Source organism: Pimephales promelas, chromosome 2 (assembly GCF_988280905.1).
Source record: "Pimephales promelas chromosome 2, fPimPro1.hap1.1, whole genome shotgun sequence".
NCBI lineage: Eukaryota > Metazoa > Chordata > Actinopteri > Cypriniformes > Leuciscidae > Pimephales > Pimephales promelas.
Window position 1 is genome coordinate 34,496,831 of NC_142770.1, and position 21,685 is coordinate 34,518,515.

Genomic DNA, 21,685 nt, shown 5'->3' on the forward strand with positions numbered 1-21,685 from the left:
AGCTTGTATGAAAATACCATATGAAAAGTAAATGCAGGATTTAAAACGTTTTAAAAGTACATAAGGGCACTAATTTAGTAGATAAAGTGAGCGTTTCTTGGACTGCTTGTAAAAACGGCTTTTTTTTCAACAGCGCGTCATTTTACGTCATGTTAGGGAGCCGCCACCCGCCCTCGGTTCAGTGCAGAGTAGGTTGGTATTCAGTGAGAGCGGTCGTAAGTAAGTTTGTTTTCGGTAGTTATTGTATTTTAATTTATCATCGTCATGGTAAATTATTGTGTTTGTGGAGGTTGCAAAAACTCCGGCCTGTCAGGACATCGAGTCCACAGATTTCCTGACAAGAAGAAGGACGGTGCTGTCTTTCGTGCCTGGGTGAGGTTTGTGCAGGTGAAGAGACGGGATTTTTCTTCCGCATCGGCTTCTAAAAACGCGGTCGTCTGTAGCGTTCACTTTAGATCGGAGGATTATCGTCCCGGCGATTTGATGGAGTTAAACATGGGATACCGAAGCAAGAGGCAAGTGAGACTCAAAGCTGGCGTGGTTTCTTCAGTGCACACCGCATCTTCAGCGGGTTCTCCCGCCGGCGGGAGACATGATGGTCACGGATCCGTCAGAGATGCAGCTCGACGAAAACGTGAACTGTGCACCGTAAGTCGTTTTTAAAAAAAACAATTACTAACTAACAAATCAGTCAACATAATTATTTAAATACTGTAATGAGAAGAAACGTGACCTGAACAAGTTGTTGTAAAGTACCGCAGATAGCTTGTATTAAGGCATAATAACGAATGCTAGTTAGCTAAAACAGCGAAATCGTAATTTATTGTCATGTTTTTTTATAAGGTTTTATCAGAAAATCCATGTGATGAAGGGGGAGATGCATCTTCAGCCAGTGCTGCGGTGCTTGTTTCTGACCCAGCGCAAGAGCCTTTCTCTCCACTGGCCCCTCAATCATCTGTGCTTCACTGTGGCTCACAGTGTGACCTCAGACCTTCACATCGTTCATCAGGTGGATTAACATTACTCATATCTAGAATTAATTGTACATGGCAACATCTGTTTACATGTATGAGAGCAAATAATTAGTAAAATATTTTATGATGCAGGTACCTAAGCAGTGACATGCTGTTTGTATGACAATTGTATGACAGTGGACATATTTTGATTTTAGCTGTCCAGGCACAACCCAAGATGGTCAGTGTGGGGACTCAGACAGAAATGTTTAAGAAACCAACATCAACTCCACTGCCCAGTCCTGTGCACAGTGATGATGAATCCTCTGTTTTCATGGACAAACCTGGTGATATGCCATGGTTCCCAGAGGGGGAAATGAGAAGTGATTCATCTGATGAGGAACCACAGCAGGAATCTCACCCTGACCTCAAGTAAGACTTTTTTTTTTTTTTAATTTGAGATTTTCTATGATCATATTGTGTCAAGTCAAAAATAATGTTTTTTTTTTTTTTTTTTTTCAGTGCTGCTGACAAGTTCATTGTGTGCCAAAGCCAGCTGATGTCTCTCTTTACCATTTGCCCAGCCTGTTCTGGGGAAACCCAAGGCAATGTTGAGAAGCAGGAGGGAACTTTTGTAAAAATAAAGCAAGTAAGGAGCTATTTGTGATTTCTGGTAGAAAATTAAATTGTAACATAACTTGTTTATTTTGCTTTAATTATTACACTAAGTTATTTGTATGGTATAGTCATTTTCTGCCTTTCACATCTCTTAGGTCTGTGCAGCATGTGGGTATTAGCGTTTTTGGCAGAACCAGCCAATGCTGCATCGAAATATGCCGGCCTGCAACCTATTACTGAGTGGGGCCATCCACTTTTCAGGTTGCATGGCTACCCAGACCATCCGTATGTTGAAGCTGTTTGGGCTTCAGAGCATCAGTGTCAGCACCTTCTTCCGCCATCAGCGCTTTTACACGATTCCAACCATCGTGCAGGCGTGGCAGAATGAACAGGCAGCGATCATCAGAGATCTGAAAGAGATAAGGGGGGGAGTGATCCTGTCTGGTGACTGCAGGTAGCACACTTCAGTTTATATCATTAAAATAGAAAACAAGTCTAAACTGGATAATCGAGTTTAATGTATTAGTTTTAGTGCTTAACCATAAATTAAACTGTTTTTGACATTCATAGGTCAGATTCACCTGGCCATTGTGCAAAATATGGCACGTACTCTTTGATTGAGGACAGGATCAATAAGGTTTTAGATCTTCAACTTGTCCAGGTAAGTTTGTTATCAAACACACTTATCACCTGTCTAATGTTACACAGTGAGATGACCAAATGTTTTTTTTATTTTTATTTACAGAGCTCCGAGGTCCCAAGTAGCACCTGGTGTGAGTTAGAGGGCCTAAAGCGCAGCATAAACTTTCTGACTCAGCAACATATGCAAGTGTCTGCCCTCATCACAGACAGAAATCGGCAGGTAAAGAAACGCACATGTACACATCTAAAATATTCCTGCTGACTATATTTACAACTAAAATCAAATGTTCTTTTTCAAAATGTCAGGTTGCCAAGTGGGTACGGGAGGAGTTGTGTCCCAAAGGAACAAGCCATTTCTTTGATATTTGGCATATTGGCAAAAGTATGTTGCTTAAAGAAAGTAGTTTTGTTTAGATTGTCTATAATTACATTTTCCGTTTTAATATTTTGTGTTTCTGTTCTAAAACAGGCCTAGGGAAAGCATTGGATGCTGCTGCAAAGGAGAGGGAGTGTGAAGATCTGAAGCTGTGGAGGCCAGCTATTATTAACCATCTCTACTGGACTGCAGCTTCCACCCCTAATGGAGATGCAGATGTGATGGAGGCCAAGTGGAGAAGCATGGTCAACCATGTTCAGGACATCCACGAACATGGCACTGCTACATTTCCTTGCTGTGCACATCCACCTCTGGAGGGTGAAGCAAGGAACAAGGAGTGGCTGGAACCAGGTACAAAATACTGTTTATTATGTGGCTGAAAATGTATAGTGAATGTTCATTGTGCTTGTTTTTCCAAATAAGGGTTTGCCATTTCTGAGATGTCGTAGCAACTCTCAAGCTAGCCGCGTTACAAAATAAACAAACCGGATTAACTAATAACACAATGAAGATAATATGAACGAGAGGTGCTTTTGTTTCGAAACAGGATTTTTAACATGCTTTTTTTAACAAATGTTTTGAATGCATCTGGATATTTCTCACATACTCTTGATTCTCATACTATTCAGTGTTAGCGCACCAAATAATCATTTTAAGAGCCAAAAAAACAAACAAAAAAAACATGAACAATATGTGATACAAATCCCACCTAATTGTGATCGTCCAATCATGACTCATCTTAATAACAAGATGTGCGTTTATGTGTGTTTATGCAGGATCAACTGTAGCAGTTAAACTGGAGAGTGTAGCTACTAGAACAGCGCTGGTAAAGGATGTTCGGCAGTTGTCCCCACAGCATTAGACTTTTTCACTGGAGGCATTTCACTCCCTGATCCTGCACTTTGCACCGAAGCACACTGGGTTCTCCTTCCTTGGGATGCACAGCAGGTAAGTGTGTGATGTGAAAGAATGAGTACTTTCTGAAACTAATGCAGTCTAACACAGCACCCCAACTTTCTTTAAATGTGTTAGTAAGCAATACTTTTATGTTTTTTTTGTATATGTGTTGTTTTTACTTCTGGGTTTATTCACATATGCATAACTTGTAATGGGTGCAAATTACACTTTTTCTACAGACTTCTCTTGGCAGCCCTGCATTTCAACCACAATGGCAGCAGAGAGGTAGCTCGAACCAGTGATGGTGAGGCATGTTATGCGGTTCGCTACCCAAGGTTCCGCAAAGGTGGCTGGGTAGTCCGTCCTGTAAAGGAAAAGCTATCATATGGTGGGCAGTTTCAGTCAGTTCCTAATAAGGGTGTAACGATATTCGAACCAAACCGAAAGACCGTGATACAGAATCCACAATTCGAATCGCGATAATCTCATGGAATTCCGAACACGCCCCGCCCCCTGCTACACCAGCCCCGCACAATGGACCTCATGTCTTATGTGTACACAACGAATTCAGTTAGCCTTACCACCAATAATAATAAGCAAGGTGTAATCTTTCTAATTCTGTCTATTTGATCACGAAATTCAAACAATAAATGGTGTTTTGGCTCTCTTTGATGTGGCGTGACAGATCGCTGTACTAGATCCTCATTTCATGCGGCAGCGCAGAGCACGAGTAAACGCAATCATCTCTTCCTCAGTTACAGAATAAACATGAATAGACACCTGAAGGTATGTTGACTTGAAAGATGCAGTTAACTTACTGAAAGGCATCATAACTCGTGTAATCGCTCAATCACTGTTTCAGCAGCGGAAAGACGTCTATAAAACAGCATAGCTTGTCACTAGCATAATATTTACCTCAACAGGCAAGTGATTCAGTGTCCGCAACTTGTTGGTTCCTATAAATGAACTCTTGCACTAAATAAATGCACTATATTAGCCTATATGTTATATTTTACCTAACCTGTTAATCTTGATTATTTAATGTATATTTAAAATATATTTCATGAAAATGACAGCAACTGTGTAAATTATTGTATTTCAATAACAAATTTGCACAAGTTAATGCAAAAACTGCCTTACATTCTGTTTACATGTTTTCATACGTGTTGTGTGTTGATTATTATATCTTAAAAATAAATAGCATCTGAATTTAGGCTAGAAGTCTAGGCTCTGTTGTCAACCTTTTCATCTTATAGTAAAGTGCGGCTCCCATATAATTATACAGCATAGCAAATTTTTTTTAATCCTTGCAAAACGTTTAATTGTAATTTAATTAATTTAAAGACAAAGATACAATATTTTCATTAAACCACTGTTTAAAAAAAACAACAACAACAACTAAAAAACAAAAAAATAAATTTTAGCTTTCTAAACCGAACCGAGACGTCAAAACCATGGAAAAACCGTACTGTAAGTTTTGATAATCGTTACACCCCTAGTTCCTAAATATTAAGTCAGACCACGAGTTGGCAAATGAATGTGAATATATTTCTCCCAGCATATGCATCAGCCCTCATGGAGTCTCTGAGAGAGGAATACTCTAGGTCACCACAGGCTCTACGAGAACGCAGTGCAGTTTTGTCTTCCTCTACACCTGCTCCCCTTTCCAGATCCCACCAGAGGATCAACAAGGATGAGGCTGTTGGCGTGTATCTATCACAGCATTCACGATTTCACACGTTAATTACACCTTAGTATGATACCTGAGAGATTATTAAATTGTATATATGATAATAAAAAAGTTTTATAGAGACAATTTGTGATTGTTTATTTTCTATTGATTGTCAACAAAATTGGGCCATTCAAAACCTTTATAAAGTCCTCCTTCCTCTGGAAACTGCCCTCTAATGGCTGACACAACACATGCAGGTAAGGGCTTCCTGATGTGCCTGCCCAGAATGCCACAGGCCCAGCGGACAACCTGCCTGTATGCAGTGTAGCGGTATTGCCTGAAGATATGGACAAAAAATCAATATTGATCATCTTATACCAATGGTAGTCATGCCCTAAATAGAGGCAACTTGTAATTGAAAAAAAAAAAAATACTTGTATCAATAGATTGTTTAAATATTCGAATCTTTAAGTTTGTTCATGTTATAACCCAGGTGAAAAATATCAAGTACAGTTACTTTTTATACATTTAATAGTACATCTACCCTAAACATACTCATGTCTGCTGGCCTGGAGAGGTCCATGGTCCTGTCTGAAGTGCATATAGGCTATCTGTAGCACATATGGGTTCAAACAGCAAGCCTCAAAGCCTGGGTGCAGAGTCAGGCACTGCACATCAAGTCTGGGGGTGACATTTTCCACTAAAGCCCAGTATGCATCCACCTCCCTGCAGCACTGACTTTCCTCAGCTGAGAACATTGCCTCGCATTTCCCACACAAAAACGTCTATCAGGAAAAAACATATATATCTCTTGATGAGAAACTGTTAAGTTATCATGTAACGTTAGTCGGATAGGAGCATGACATACGCCTGATAAAAGCCTATTAGTTTCTGTTTTGGTACTTTCCAATAATCCTAGATGACCAATAAAAGCTTTGCTAACTAATATATGATTGTAATAATCAATATTATGAGCACAGTGTATATCGTTAGCGATTGTGAATTTATCTAAGCTAACACTGTTCTCTCTCACCAAGACACCTGTCCTGTTCTCCACTGGTTCTCCTCACACCACAACTCAATTTTTCTCCTCTGACCGTTCTGTCTAACATTAATCCTGGCCTGTTTCTGATCTCTTGGCAGCATAGCAGGCTCATAATTGTACGGCTGTGGTCCGTCATACGAGTAAATATGAACAATTTCTTCAGCGTCTGAAATATCACTGCGATCCATAGTTTTGCAGTTTGAATCAGCCACTGGCGCTCTCCCGCTAGTTACGTCACGCCCGCCACGCCCATTTTCAGATGCGGAAGTAACATTTTCTCACAAAAACGACTCTAGAAACTTCTGTAGCATATTTGTACGAATATTTTAAAGAAAATCTAGTTCCTACATTATTTTTCTATACATTGACTCGTTGGGTCCTCTAACCTGCAATATGCCCTTTAACCTTAACATGGTTATCAAGTTTGCTGCGGGAAGCGTACTCAAAAGATAAATGATTTGGAAGATAGGTGGCTTCTTCATTTCAATCATTTGATGTTTAAATTAAGTAATATAAATTAGTCCATTCAGAACAGAAAACATTAATGAATTATACCGTAGAGTTATTCTCTTTTTCAGTTGTTGTATTACTTGCATATACTGTAGGTGGGAATGGAAGGAGAAGAATATCTGTAATATCATTGGAGGCAGAGGGGTATACAGGATCAGTGATCAAAAGTGCTTCTAGTGGTGGGAAGAACTTGCTGTACGTCGTGGCGTTGCAGGATGTCCTTGACATGACACCACTGCCACCAGATGCACCTGAATTTGCCTGACCATTTGCCAGGACCATATAGGCATCAAAGGCAACTTGTAAAAAATGCAAGACTCTGATGCCCCTTCAGACACTGGCTTTGCATGTTGTTGACAAGTGTGAGAGCATGCACAACTCAGAAAACTCTGAAATTTGTTTAAAACGATGTATCTTTTCACCCGTGGGAACATTAATCTTTATAGACCCCTTTTGCGCCGACGTCACAGTTACGTCACAGCGCTAGCTGGAGGCAAAACAAAGTGAAAACTGGAGGCGGTCAATGCAAAACAGCACAGATTCGGCTACATATTGTTACTATTATTAAATGTCATCTTGTTGTGTTGTTTGGTGCAAGAATTGATGAAAAATAAATATGCTGTACAAAATTTGCACAAGAGATTTCCCAGTGCGGCGCGCTCCGAAACAGACCGCAACAAGACAAGCAAATTATAATCTGGGCTTCATATGCGCGTCTAAACGATCAAATGTAGCCTGCACAAAAATGTCAAACCGACCGGCTTGGAGATTAACACTTAAACAATTTATTATGTCTAAAATGAACGTAGTTATGGAAATATTTGGGAGAAAATATGGTGCATCAGTAGACTATGAAATCTGAACTCGTTCTTAAAGGGGCAGCAGTATAAATGTGACGATTGCGACATTACTGAGAATCAAACAACCAAAGGCAAAGAGAAAATCACTCACAGCTCTTGAATGAATTACTTCAGCTTTAATAAGCATAAATCTATCTATGATAAACTTTGCAGTACTATTTTACTTTTGATTACTTTATTATAATTCTTTTTAAGACCATACCTGAATAATGTTTGTAGACCTTCCTGAAATTAAAGCACTGTGTAGGCCTGTATAATGTGTATCTTTGTTTAATTGTCTATCTATTGTTTAATATATATATATATATATATATATATTTATATTGACATACATACACGTACATATCATCCTTGCCTGTAGAGAAGAGTTTATTTCAGCATCATATAAAATCAACAATAATGATAAATACTATTAAAGCAAACACAGCTCTGGTATCGGAAAAGTATCGGTATCGGCCGATATCCAAAGTCAGGTATCGGGATCGGATCGGAAGTGAAAAAATGTGGATCGGTGCATCCCTAGTCCAGACTCATTAGTTTCAACTAGTGTTAATTTTACCAGCCATTTTTAAATTTAGTTTCAGTTTTAGTCCAGTTTCAGCATCGCTTGTTAGTTTTTATCACATTTAGTCGACATCATCCCATTTTTATTTAGTCTAGTTTTAGTCGACTATAAGTCGAGCATTTTAGTCTTTATTTTAGTCCAAGAAAACATAATTTTATTCGTTTAGTTTTAGTCAAAAAAAAAAACTGTCAACATTTTAGTCTAGTTTTAGTCAGGACATCATTTTAACCTTTTACTTTTTTGTCAGCAGATAATATTTAACATTTCCTAAAATTATTTCACATTTCAACATTTTCTCTCATCTTTTTGATAAAAAAGCACAATTTTAAGGAACACATGCAGACATGGAAGATGTTCTGACAATATTTGCATATTTATTTTGAACATTGTTAAGGTTCAAAGACACAAACACAAATGCTTGCATTAAAACAAATAAAATACACCTGACAAAGGAAACAAATAAATAAAATAAAGTGTATTATGAACTTAACACAAGTGCTGGCTGTTTAAAGCTAGTTCACATAGAATAATAAAATAAATAGATTTGAGGTCAATGTTGTGAAAAAAAAAAAAACTCCAACTGATACAACAAAAGTGCTTTCCTGCCAGCTAGTTCACATGGTATATAAGGTACAGTATTTAAGGTGAAACAAGGCATAGATTGCTAGAACGTATGAAATCTTTTTAACTAATCTTTTTAAAGCGTCTGTCTGCTTTAATCAAATGTAACTGAAACTATAGTTGCCCGGCCAGTATAACATATCTAAGTTAGCATAAATTTAACCTCACATACAATTCTATCAACAAGTGGCTACGGTCGCTACGTGCTAAGAAGCTAACGCAACATAGCCAGCCTGGATACTAAATGCTATGAAAGTTAGCCATCATTAGTTAGTTTATCATCAAAATGTGTCCATATATCACGTCTCTTCTTTCTCCCGAGCCCCGTGCAAAGCATGTTTACTTTTAACCTGTCGCTAGTGATGTGACATTTGAAGCGAGGCGTCGGAGCTTGTGTCGAGCAAAAAGGGGCGTGCCAGATGAAGCCGCGATTCGAGGCTTGTGTTGTTAACGTGAAAATCACGTGACTGATGACAAACGAGGCCTCGGTTTGTGTGAAAACGTCATCGGTTCGGTCTTAGTGTCGTTTGTTCGAATCTCGCGCCACCTTGTGGGTGTTGTCAGGAGTAATTGAATCAGTTGAAGTAGCGCCAGGGAGTCAGAGTTAGAGAGATGTTTCATCGTCGTTATTGTGCAATATATGTGTTAGGGCTGTATATTATTACATTATTAGGTTAGATTAGTTATAGTTTATTGTTAGTATTAATTATAGCTATATTATAGTATTGTTATATTAATTAGATAAGATTATTTTGATTGCTTTGGATTTGGACTGGACTGGTTTTTGATTTGGATTGCCCTTTTGGAATTGTTTGCTTTTTGTGACCTAATCCTTTTTTCTTATAATGGAGCCAGCAAGAAAGAGCTTATTATTATTTTACTGTCTTGATATAGCTAATAATCCTCACTATATGGCTGTATAATATTTAATGTCTAAGCCTGAACACACTTGAAAAAATTCTGTTCCTCAATAAAAATAATGTCTAATCCTTCCTTCGGTCCTCTACGTCCCCAGTCCCATAAGCACAACACAGCACAAAAATAACAGTTTAATACACAAAATCACCAGAAACAATTCTTAACCTTTACCACACCACACTTTTCTGTTGCACTTTACTTTATTACACTCCCTCCACCATAAGCACTGCACTCAACAGTGTAACTTTTATTGTTCATACTGTCACTATCCAAATCATTTATGTGTGTGTGTGTGTGTGTGTGTGTGTGTGTGTGTGAGAGAGAGAGAGAGAGAGAGAGAGAGAGAGAGAGAGAGAGAGAGAGAGAGAGAGAGAGAGTTGTCTCTGTAGAAGTAAGTTCAGACAGAATATACATATTTTATTTTATTCCCAGGCAATGGACAAATGTCTGCTCAGGTATTTGTATTATTATGAAAGGTTACAGACATTAACAGTGAGAAGAAAAAAATAAAATAAAACAGGACAGGGGACATCATAAGTCTGCTCAGGTCATCGCTTCAGAATTAAATAATTTGTTTGCTATTTCTTTGCACAGTAGCTAGGTGTCACTAGTGAGCAATACTGAATGAAGCTTTGAGTAATGAACCTTTGAGTGAAGCAATGGGCTGCGAGGTCTCAGTGGTTCAGGAAGCCTCATTTTGCCATCACTACCTGTCGCCGCCGCCTCACCGTGAATCCAGCTCCTGTCTGCTCCGTGTTGTGTAGGCTACTCTGACTGACTGTGCCCGCCCGCTCCAGGTTTGAAAGTGGGTGTGTGGCGGAAGAGCTGACGAGGAGGAGGCGGAGGAGGAGACGGGATTTGACAAAACCATATCATATAATAATATGTAATTTTCGTCTCGTCTTTGTTCGTGAACTAAAATGTCCATAGATTTTAGCCCAGTCTTTATTTACCGAACTGCATTTTCGTCTCGTCTTTATTAGTCTACGAAAATTATTTCTGATTTAGTCCCAGTTATTGTTTATTAGTCGGGATTTTAGTCTCGTCTCGTCTAGTTTTCGTTCGGTGAAAAATGTGCGTTGACGAAAATATTTTCGTTTAGTTTTCGTTAACGAAATTAACACTAGTTTCAACCTTTCATCCAATACACTAGCATGGATTTCGTCTTACCTATCCAATAGAAGGCAGTGTGTAAAAATCAATGACTCACGCTCCAGCACCTTGGGGTACACAACGGGTGTCCCTCAGGGATCTGTGTTAGGCCCACTACTATTTAGTTTGTACATTAATGATTTACCTCAGCACTGTCATGATGTAGAGGTACAACTCTATGCTGATGATACAGTCTTGTACACTCATGCAACTTCAGCTCAACAAGCTGCTACTAAATTAACCAACGCCTTGGTTGGAGTGGCCGAGTGGTTGGACCAATCCTGTCTTACCTTGAATATAGGTAAGACGAAAGGCATGTTCTTCTCCAAAACTAAACTAAACCACTTAGACATAAACATCTGCTTTAAAGGTGAACAGATTGAGACTGTGACTGAAATTAAATATCTTGGAGTGCTGCTTGATTCAAATCTGACTTTTAAAAAACACATAAAGAAAATGACAAAAATAATTAAATACAATTTGGCAAATTACAGACAGATTAGATCCTCTCTAACAATAGAGGCTGCTAAGATTTTTCTACATGCCCTTATCTTCTCACATATCGCATACTGTATCACCTGCTGGGGGCAGGCTAGCCAAACAACAATTAGGCCCTTAGAATCCCTGTACAAACAAGGCCTGAAAATTCTTGACAAAAAGCCACTCAGGCACCATCACTGTGACATACTTCAGAAGTATAATTTACTAACTTTTGAAAATTTTAGATTGTTCTCAAATTTATGCACAGTTTATAAAATTTTAAAAGGTCTGGCCCCCACATGTTTGCGTGAGTTTATCTGTTACCGTGGCTCTGTGAGGACCACTAGACTAGATTCTGTATATAGCTGTACTGTACCCTTTCGCTATTCAGCATTTGGGCAGACAGCCTTTTCTATCAAAGCTGCAATACAATGGAATATAATTCCAGACAATATAAAAACATCTGATTCGTTTGGGCACTTTAAAGATAATATAAAAAAAACATTTAAAATTTTCGCAACAATGTATCCACTAATTTATTATTAAGTAAAATTATTTTTCAGTCACATTTACCTTTTTATTATAGGGTTGAGAAGGGGTTGTGGGTGGACATATCGTTGTATGTTGTGATTTTAGTGTGTGAGTGTGTGTGTGTGTGTGTGCGTGTGTGCGCGCGTGCGTGTGTGCGTGTCAGTGAGGTTATTAAGTACATGTTATATGCTCTTGAAGAATGTTGGATGTTTTATGTTTGATATGCCAAATATTCTTGAATAGTGTTGATATTTTAATCTGTGTCGTATGTATCTGTATTTATTTGTGCCGGGGGACAGCAGATGTAAATTAGCCTAAGGCTAACTCTGGTGTAATGCATCAAATGTTTACATTTATGTTATTAATTGCACATGGTCCCTTTAAATAAAAATCAATACAATACAATATTGCCTTACATGATTATTTCATAGGATTATATGCAACAAAATTTGACAAAAACTTGAATTCAATTAACTAACTTTGCTGGCCTGCACATTTGGTGCAGCATCAAGCTATATTTTCATATTGTCTCTTTCCATCATTTACTGTCAAAATAAATTGCCACCTTACACATCTAAAGGTTCTAAACACAACTTCTTGTCCTAATTCAAGAGTTTTTGATGTGTACATTTAAGAATAGTATCCATCTCTATTAATTAACTCTTCTACTTACCGAGTGGAAAATCGCAATGGACCTCGGGATCTCCCCATACAGTGACGTCAGCGTTATTAATTTAGATGATTTAAAAAAAATACAAATTTAAATTAAAAAACATTATAATATTTATATAAACATTATATTTATATTTATTAACATAAACAAAACTCCGATAAAAATACGTTATCCTGCATGCTCTAAAGCACGTGTATATCATGGATGCCAGTAACGTTAACCTTCGACAAGAAAACGCTTAAACTGCTTACTTGCACACGCCGTGGAGCGTTGTTAAACTCACCGTTAAATGCCGTTCTACATGCAGTTTAGCGTTGATTTGGTTAAACTCCCCTCTGAATGCCGCTTTACCTGCAGTTGAGTGTTGTTAAACTTTCCGATGAATGGTTGTACAACTCAATGAGCGTTGTTAAACTCACCGATGAATGCGGTTGCACATGAAGCCGCTAAACCTTTGCGGAGACTGAGGGCACTTTGAAATCAGATTGTGAGGGTTTTTAAACATGTAGAAACAGTTGGATCACCACCACTATACTAGCCCTGGCATAGATCATTTATTGTAGCCTATTCATTTTTATTGCAGTCTCGACTCTCGACCCATTCTCAGCAGACCATTGCGGTGAGCTTACCCAAGACGTCAAATTTCAACGCTACAGGCTCCGGTTGAGAGATCTATAGAAGTCTATCGGACTACCCTGCACGTTGAAAAATGACGACAAAGGTATACCCAGTGCGTCAATAAATGACGCCAAGGGGTCCTGCCCAAGCGTCCATATGTGACGAGTTGGGGTGTGAGAATGTGTTGGGAGGTAAGCTGGTCAAGTTCAAATGATAAACACCTGTCTGTAATTTCAGTGATTGGCATGGGGAGAGTATTTAAGCAGGCCAGGCAGATGCTTCAGTAGAGAGAGAGCCTGGAGCTTGTGTGCTGTTGAAGGACAGGAGCTGAACACTGTTCGCTGTTCGAAATTGAAAGAAGCTGTAATCAGCGGGAAGAGTGCCACGTCAGTGTCTGAGTGAAGCTGTGATCAGCAGGAAAGAGTTTGTGTGTTGGTGACTGTCTGACTTTAATGTGAGTGCTACGGCGCTGTGGAAAGAGTATTATATTATTGAATAAAAAGCACACGAGCTCCAGCATTCGCCGACCCCTGTGTCTTCTTCCATCACCCTGTAGCAAATGCAACATATAATAATATACATAAAATGTATTAAGGGGGCCGAAGGCCAATTTAGCTCAAAGGGAAATGATTCATTGATTTGCAATGAATCTATGGAACCGAATCACTGAACCGAGCAAATGACTCGCTTAGAATTCATTTGAACGGGCCGTAATTATAACCAAATCTATAGTGAAACACTATGTCTTCTTAGCAAGGTAACTTTAAATCGAACAGTACAAGACATTAAATGTGCAAACACGACACAAGAAGATTTATCTTTTCAAATATATGGACAAGACTTTATTAGCTATTCTAAGCACAAAACTAAGGTCTAAACATAATCACGCACACACACATTCATACAGTCGCGAAAGGGAAAGAGTGAGTTGGAAAGAGTGAGAGAAAGTTTCAACTTTCTATATGCACGTAAGACATAACCTGAAAGGACCACCAAGCATTAATTTGAACCTTCGTTTCTTAGAGAGGTTATTCAATTAACATTAAAGCACCAGTTCAGTTGGAGCCTGGAGTACTTGCGCTTTGTAGTGGCTGAGGGAATTCCCTTTGTCTGCGTCGCGTCGAAGGGGGGGTTTCCCGGCCGGGTCCGTTGCGTGGTTTGTTGTCTTTGAAGTGCAGGGATGGAAGTTTCGCCGCTGGTCACGTGTGATTAGCAAGCGAATGAGAGTCTTTTCCAGTTCGAAGCGCGTTGCAAACTTAACTTTAAAACGAGACTTTTACGAAAAAGGAAATAAAGAAAAGAAATGAAAGTAAGACGAGTCGGATGGCTTGACTGAGCTGAATTGTAACCCTGATCTTGATGGGTTATTCGTCTGCGGGTCGAATTTGGTCTAGTCGATGTAGAAGCATGCGAACACGTTCTTTGTTTCAGAGATAAGCACGAACAGAACACTCTCTTGCTGGTTTTAGAGAGAGGCACGGACTTAACAGTTACAGAACTGAACGAACTGAACAAAAATCTAAACAAAAATCATCTGAAATCTTCTAAAATCTACAAAAATCTGATCATGAGGTCCTTTGTTCGGATCTTTAACTTAAACTCTAGTCCAACCTCCAAGAAGCTTCTGGCCAATTGGAGGCGGATCTACTTCTTGCTTTATCATAATTTATGCATGGTCTGTGAGCTGGTCTCCAGCACTTAGCAGAGACAAAAGACCATCGTTTTAACCTTATGATAATTATAATAATAAAACAAAACCTTTTACGCAGATTTCAATCAAGCCATCTTTGGAATTAGGAGAATACGATTCGTTTAAGAGTAAATGAGGCATTCACACTTCTAATGGTTGTATAACAATTACAAGAGTTAATAGTTAACAACAATTACATGATTCATATGTGATCTAAGCATTAACAAACAACACATGAATTGCAGAAAGCAATGAGACTTGTGAGGTTTGATTAAAAGTTCAAGAATTGTTCTGTGGTGAGTTTATATGATTTTATGTGTGAGATCTCCGATCTCAATCGTAAGGTTACTGAGAGTTCAACTCGAAGGGGGACGAGGCAAAGGTGTTCTGTGGAACATCTCTGTCAGGGCATCAGAGGGGTCTTTGATGTGAGCCTCTCGTTCCACCATTTTGGAGCAGATTTGTCTTAGTAACATTACCATATTGACACGTTCGTCCTGTTTAGTGCCCATCTCTTGGGCCTGTGGGGCAATAAAAGTCCTTATCTGCAGACAGCACGGAGTCGTTCCGTGACTCTGGAATGTGGGCTCCAGAACTTGGAGTGTTGAAGCCATGTGAATTAATCCCATGAGAGATTAATTTGATTAAGTTGCGTTTGATTCGCCTCGATTCTCTACAACCCACATTGAACCTTGTTACACTGGTGGCGAAACCCGGGAAGAGAGAGGAACGCGCTGTCCGAGGGTCCTTGCCGCTGTGGGGAATTCGCGGTGCAATCGAGCATGGTGCGCGAGTCGCCGCCGCTCGCCGTGGGCCGGAGCCTGCTGCCGTCCGCCGCAGATGGGGAGGAGCAGGGAGCGGGGGACTCGCGGCCATGGACGCTCGAGGCGGGGCGCTGGGGTGCGTTGCCGGTGGGACGCCCGAGCTCGCCGCCGACCGCCTGGGAATGGAGGGGCGGCTGCCTTCCGGGAGGGAGAGGAGGAGTCACCGCCGCTTGCCGTGGGCCGGAGCCTGCTGCCATCCGCCAGTTAAGGGGAGGAGCAGGGAGCGGGGGACTCCTGCCGTCTGCCAGAGCCCGAGGAGCCGTCGCCGTCCACCGGGGGCGGGGGAGCGTCGAGGCGTCCACCGAGGGCCATCCAGCGTCGCCGCCAGGCACCGCGGAGGAGATCGCCCAGCTGCTGAGGGATAAGATGGCAGCGCGTTGTAGTAGCCGGACCAATTTTTTTTTTCTCTCTCCCCTCTCTCGTGTCCGTCGCTCCTCGTGCTTCCGTCTCCGTTTCCCTCGGCTCGTCGATCCATACCCCCCAGGGATCGCCGCCGCCGGGGGGGGGAGTAGGCACAGTCTCGGGTGTACCCCCCGGCCTGTGAGGGGTGATGGGGGTATGTGGTGAGCAGGACGGCCGAGGGACGTGAGAGAAAGTCGCGAGGCCGGTGGTGCGATTGCTAATGAGCAGCACCTGTGAAGCACACCGGTCTCGCATCTCTCACGAAGGAGCGGAGCCATAAAGGGGGAGCGACGGAGTGGATGATCAAGAGAGGAACAGGCCTGCTTTTGTTTGTATTTTATATTTTATTTGGTAAGCCAGCAGTCGTCCGTGAGGGGCTGCTGGCCGGTATTTATGTTTTATTTTGGGTAGCCAGCAGTCGTCCGCGAGGGGCTGCTGGCAGGTAATTTGTTTGTTTATTTTGTTTAAATAAAGTTTTATTTTATTATTATGATCCGGTTCCTGCCTCCTTCTTCCCTGAACTTTGTTACAGATGTGTTGTTCAATACACGGTCCAAATTGTCTATTGTCCAAAAACTTGCTTTTGCTTTTGATGACAAACTGCTTGAGCAGGATGTCATCAAATCTTTAGATGAAATTCATCAGGATGTCAGGGAATATCAGAGGGTAAGTGTAATAATTTTGTTAAAGTTATTTTATTAATTTTTGTGCAGTGTAGGTTTCTGAAAGATGTTAAAGAAATTTGTAGTTGAGTAGTAGTTGATAACTTTTAAGAGAGGTCGCATATTAGTGTTTGAGGTTATATATAATATATATATATATATATATATATATATATATATAATAACTTGGTCAAGGTAAAAACAGAAGGCAACAATAATATTTTTATGAAATTAACTGTGAAGGGTAAGTGTTTTTTTATTAAATATGAATATTTTGTTTGAATATTTTTATCACCTTTATAAAATTAGGAATGACATGTTTTATTGTTATAAGGAGTTCTAAAGAACAACGACTTAAATTAATGTGAGTGGTTACTGTTGTGCACTCTATAAAATTGCACTCTTAGAGAACTTTGTACTTTCTGAATATTTCATATATGCTAAGGTTGTGTTTGTATATTTATTAACGAATTTGAATAATGTATAGCTTGTGTTCTTATTGTAACTGCATTATACCTTTATTGACTCAATTTTATCTATTAATTTTAAGGTTTCTGTGTCGGTGAAGATCCTGGATATGATTTTCCAGGAGGAAACCATGACCAGGAGCCGATGCAGAATGAGGCAAAGAAGTTACATGGTGGCTGATAAAACCAGGACACTGGTTTTGACTGTTTGGGGTGAAAAAGATGTGGAAATTGGGAAGTGGTACAAGTTTCAGAATGTCTCTGTGAGGTTGTTTAATCAGAGACCTTGTCTGAGCACAACCATGCAGAGTGTAGTTTCACTTATTGATGACTGTGGTGTTTGTGCACAGGGGGCAATGGAAGACAGGGAAATTATCGTTGGGGAGATTATTGACTGTGACGTAAGGGTGGAGTTTCTGTGTCCACAGAATCACACTTTGCAGTGTGTGAACCATGAAACTCTGATGACACGGTGTGTGCTGTGTATGGCATACTGTAAAACTTCAAAAGTAATATCAGTGTTTCGAGGAAAGGTTCAGGAAACCAGAAAATGCATCTAGAACATGATGTGTTTTGCAAGTTGCTTAGTTTGCAGACAGGTGTTAGATATGAGTCTGATGAGTTGGCGTCAAAGATTTTGAGTCAGGAAAGGCTAAGGGTTGAAATGTGTCAAGGAATGATTTGCAGACAATGAAGAAAACAGGTCTGAAGATTGCATCACAGCAAGTTGTAGCACAGCATGTCTGAGCACAACATCTGCCAACACAACCAGCACAACAGCTGCCAGCACAATAGTTGTGCAGTTAGATGTGCATGATAACAAAGATGGCAGTTGCAGTACTGATACTGTAAATAGTGTTCACGATGAGGAGGTTGTAGAGTTTCATAACATTTTTGAAAATGTGAATATGGAGTTTGAGGAAGTATAATTTAGACTATTAATTTTTTTTTTTTGGCTATGTAACATGGGGTAAACTTCAGTTTATTTTAGTAATACTGATATAGATCTTTCTCATAGATGATGTACATTTTGAAGGGACTTTTTTATGTTTTTGATAATATATCCAATTGTTTATATATAAACAGATGTTTTTTGATGTGAAAAATAATGAATTTATGTTTGTGTAAAAGCACAATATAGTATATAAGGTTGGGTTTTGCTTCAAAGATTTTATTTAACATATGTATTGTGCACTTAAGATTACTTTTTGTTCAAGCAAAGTTTCAATAAATAAATTTCAAAATTATATTGACCTTTTTGTTTATTTTTTCAAGCATTTGATTTAGGATGGCCATAGCATCTTTAATTTAATGATTTCAATAAACTTTTCAGGTGAAAAAGACATTCTTAAAAAATACTTGAAATTTAAATATTATGTTTATGTAGTACATTTGTATTTAGAACATGCTTAAATGGATATTTTTAAATGGATTAAAAATATATTGAATTGTATTTTAATATATTTCTAAAAAGTGTATTAGAAATACAATCGGATATATGCTTATTTACACTTAAGAAATATTCTAAAAACAAGCCTACTTCAATATATTTAAAAAAGTATACTAGAAATACTTTGGTAATAAATAAGCTTTGTTACACTTAAGAAATATGCTAAAGTCAAGTCAGCTTCATTTATACAGCGTTTTTAACAATATATAGATTGTTTTAAAGCAGCTTTACAATGATAATGGGAAATTAAAGTAACATAGATTTTTTTGGCTATACAGCAACTCTAGAATAAAGTTATTGTCAAGCTAAAGTTGATTTTGATTTATTCACTTCCATTGCAAACATCATTAGTTATTAATTTAGGGGCTGCTAACAGGGTTAGTTCACCCAAAAATTAAAATTAAGTCATTAATTAATCACCCCCAGGCTGTACCAACCCTGTAAGACCTTCGTTCATCTTTGGAACACAAATGAAGATATTTTTGATTAAATTTGAGAGCTGGATCAGTCCTCCATACTGTTCCGTGTTCTCCCCACGGAAAGGGCAACCCAGTGCACAAAGGATGGATATTACTCAGGATTTCACTTTATTTGTTTTATTTCACAAATAAACAACCAGGTAACAAACCTGAGAAGATAAGAAAATACAACATTTAAACTTTCATGTGTATACTAGTTAATACATAATTCAAATAACAATATGCAAAAAATAAATAACATTAATCAAAATACAAAACATTTATAATAATAATAATCACTATAAATACACCATAATAATAACAGTAATCATCAACACGTAATTTTTATGTACATGCCTCACACTTCACTATGCACCATAATCAAGTCCTACCAAACCCATACAAGCAGTAGCTGGAACTACATTTCCCAGAATGCCCCACGGCAAACCGGGAAGAATAACATTACTCACATTAAATACCAGCCCGCGATTTATACTTCAAATTCAAACATGTTTAAAGTCAGATAAAGTAAACACAAATGGACACATCTTCTAAAGCGATGTTTTAAGTAAGTCTAAAATGTTAACTTTGTCTCACAGGTACCTCGTCAACTTAGTTAACTAAGCTTGTTTAGATCTAACGCTATCAGAGCATAGCATTATCTTTCTCATGAAACGGACACAAACACAGTACAATATAGTAGTGATGGCAGTGTGACGCTGAAGCTTCGATACGTGCTTCGAAACCCTGAACTACAAACCTAGAGAACCACTGCTTCAAAGCTTGCTTTGGTGCGAAAAAAATCATGTGACATATGACGTCCGAAGCAGCAAGTGCTTCATTGCCTGAATGAATCATTAGGCTTGTTTGCGGTCCAATCAGGTGATTCACTGGAACGGCGCGTCTCGCCAGCATCATCTGTTCCTTGTGAGCGAGTGTTTTCCAAGTCTGGAGAGGTTGTGAGCAAAAAAAGAAACCGACTCAGTCCAAAAACTGTTGAAAAAATAATGTACCTCAATAAAAATCTTTGAGTGTTCCCCATCCCAAAAATCACACCCTGCCATTTACACAAGCACACCCAACCTATGCCATATTTTTCCAGCACTCTCTCCTAAATAAAACAAAACATACATTTATCAATTTTTATTTGTAAATAGAACATTATTCTCAGCATTAGCGTGTGCATAAAATAGTTTTCATAGGAAATATAGTTAAAAATCCAAGGGTGATCTTAGCAAAGATGCTTCAGAACTAAAGTAGTTTCTCCAATACTGCTCACTGATTAATTTGACTGATTAATTGCAGCCTTGCTTTTCCGCCAGAAGAGGTCGCTGCAACTGAAGCTTCGAGTAATGAACCCATTTTTGAACCAATTGGCTCAAGTGGTTCAGTGCTTCACAAAAGCTTCATTTGGCCATCACTATGTGAAACTACATCCAGCAATCAAAAAGTGCAGAATGACAAAGAAAGTTTAAAGCTACAGCAGAAACCAGTCAAACACAGATATCAAGAATCAGCGTATGGATCTCAATAATGGTGACAAACGAAAAATTTCATACCGCAATGCATGCTGGGACTTATGGATAAGCTTTATACTAGAGACATGAAGCTTTGCCAATTGCCACCATTGTTGAGAGTCATATGCTGATTCTTGATGTCTGTATTTGACTAGTTTCTGCTGCAGCTTTAAACTTTCTCTAAACATATTTTTTTAAGAATTATAGCATAAGGTAGCATACACCATAATATCATGTAAACACTGAATATCTGTTATCAAATATAAGTGATCTCTTAAACCAGCCTTTCTCAAAGTGGGTGCCGCGGCACACTGGGGTGCCCCCTGACTGTGTCTGGGGTGCCGCCAAAAAATTACGTAGGCTAAAAAAAATAAATAAATAAATAAACAACTGACATTTCATATATAAATATATTTAAATTTACATATTTACATTCTTCTTTTTAAACATATGAACGTATTAATAAAATTGTAAATTCATTTTAGATAAATATATAAAATTAAGCATAAAAATCCATCTCGCAAGACACGAAACTTGACGGAAGTGACGCAATCCATAGCAACGCGTTATAGCAACAACACCTCAGACTGACAGAAACGTAAAAATAAACGTAAATTTAGGTCACTTTAGTTACAGCATCATAGATCTTTTTTTTTTTTTTTTTGAAAAGAAAATCCCCCCCACGAACCGGACAGTTTTTCTGTGAAATGGAGCCTCAGCCTACTTCCTCAGTACTGGGGATGCAACATGCCCTCTCCCGTTGTGTCTAATATATGGGATGAAACTATCAAACCAAGGGATGATTCCGCAAACTTAAAAGACACCTGACCACCTCTCATCCAACCCTGCCAGGATAGGGCGGCTGTGTGCGTCGCACCAGGCTCACGTCTCGATTGTGGTCACCCCCACCCCCGGCTTGTGTAAGCGCGTATACGCGCTGCATGCACGCATGTAGATCGTTCTCCCTCTCTCGTTGTGGATTATTGTTTGTGTGTGTGGCTGTGTGTGTATGTGGGTGTGTGTGTGTGTGTGTGTGTGTGTGCATGTGCATGGCACGGATAAAAAAAAACAAGCACTATGGAAA

General features: G+C 39.1%; 1 protein-coding gene and 1 non-coding gene across 3 annotated transcripts in view; one reads left to right on the plus strand and one right to left on the minus strand.

The window, feature by feature from the left end:
• LOC120475522 (ribonuclease inhibitor-like) overlaps positions 1 to 21,685 on the minus strand; it is a 457,326-nt gene that overhangs the window by 260,211 nt on the left and 175,430 nt on the right. The gene's annotated exons all lie outside the window — the stretch shown is intronic.
• LOC120467187 (uncharacterized) lies at positions 496 to 5,133 on the plus strand. Its single transcript, XR_016169215.1, has 12 exons — positions 496 to 648; positions 844 to 1,009; positions 1,172 to 1,385; positions 1,476 to 1,602; positions 1,727 to 1,739; positions 1,833 to 2,025; positions 2,142 to 2,232; positions 2,317 to 2,433; positions 2,520 to 2,595; positions 2,683 to 2,940; positions 3,366 to 3,537; positions 3,726 to 5,133. It is a non-coding gene; the product is annotated as an uncharacterized LOC120467187 (transcript).